This window comes from Megascapheus bottae, chromosome X (genome assembly GCF_031878675.1).
Source record: "Megascapheus bottae isolate mThoBot1 chromosome X, mThoBot2.hap1, whole genome shotgun sequence".
Lineage (NCBI taxonomy): Eukaryota > Metazoa > Chordata > Mammalia > Rodentia > Geomyidae > Megascapheus > Megascapheus bottae.
Window position 1 is genome coordinate 80,499,044 of NC_143547.1, and position 1,125 is coordinate 80,500,168.

The following is a 1,125-nucleotide window of genomic DNA, read 5'->3' on the forward strand; positions in this document are numbered from 1 at the left end:
CACTTCCTCTCCTTGTCCTCTTACAGTGAGCAACCAGAGGGAGCATGGTGAATTCAAGTCAGATAGGCACACCTCTGTTTTCAAACTCCTTATGCTGCCTCTCTGGGTAAAACGAAAGTGCCGTTGTAGTAATAACATTCTGCATCTCCAGCACCTCCTGCTAGTTCCCCGACCTCATTTCTCTACCACTCAAGCCCTCATTCTCTCCACTGCAATCTCACTAGCTTTTCTCCTTCCTTGAACATGTCCCATGTGCCTAAGGAGCTTTAGTATTGTTTTACATGGAACATTCTTGTTTTACATTACTGAACTATCAGCTCCTTTAGCTTCTTCAGGCCTCTATAATTACCTTACGAGAATCCTTTTCTTACTGTCATAGTATTTATTTTACTTCTTAATTCCTTTTACATTTAGTATCGGATCATTTCCTCGAATACTGTCAATATACTTGTTTTTTTTTTCTCACTCTATTCCAATTGAATGTAATGCATTGTGGTTTATTCATGGCTATCTCGTCAATGCCTGCAACACTGCTGGCATAGGAAAGGCACAAAATGAACACTTAGGAGTGAATTGATGAAGTAATGCACCTACGAATATAATTGTAACCCCTGTACACATTATAATAAAACAAGAGTGAATTGGTGATCATTTTCTAGTTCATAAGCATGACTGCATTCTCCTACACTTGGGTGACAGGTGCCTCCCTCTGAACCTTGTAACAACTTGGGCACATTACCCATCTGATGTAATAAAAGAAAAAGAGTGAATTGATGGGATCAGTAGCGTGGCCTAGATGTAGAGTGCTTGCCTAGCATGCACAAAGCCCTGGGTTGGATTCCTCAGTACCACATACACAGTGCTGCTGTGGCTTAGGCAGTAGAGCACTAGCCTTGAGAAAACGTGAGAACAGTGCTCAGGCCCTCGGTTCAAGCCCTAGGACAGGCAAAAAAAATGAACTGGTGAATATACTGTCAATACTTCCAATTGCATTTACTTTATTTATTTATTTTTTGTCAGTCCTGGGCTTGAGCTCAGGGCCTGAGCACTGTCCTTGGACTTTCTCAAGGCTAGAGCTCTACCACTTGAGCCTCAGAACCACTTCTGGCTTTTTTTTTTGCCAGT

General features: G+C 41.9%; 1 non-coding gene across 1 annotated transcript; it reads left to right on the forward strand.

Moving 5' to 3' along the window:
- The first annotated feature begins 647 nt into the window (after positions 1-647).
- On the forward strand, positions 648-749 carry LOC150041431 (small nucleolar RNA U13). Its single transcript, XR_016533968.1, has one exon. It is a non-coding gene; the product is annotated as a small nucleolar RNA U13 (small nucleolar RNA).
- The last annotated feature ends 376 nt before the right edge of the window (positions 750-1,125 follow it).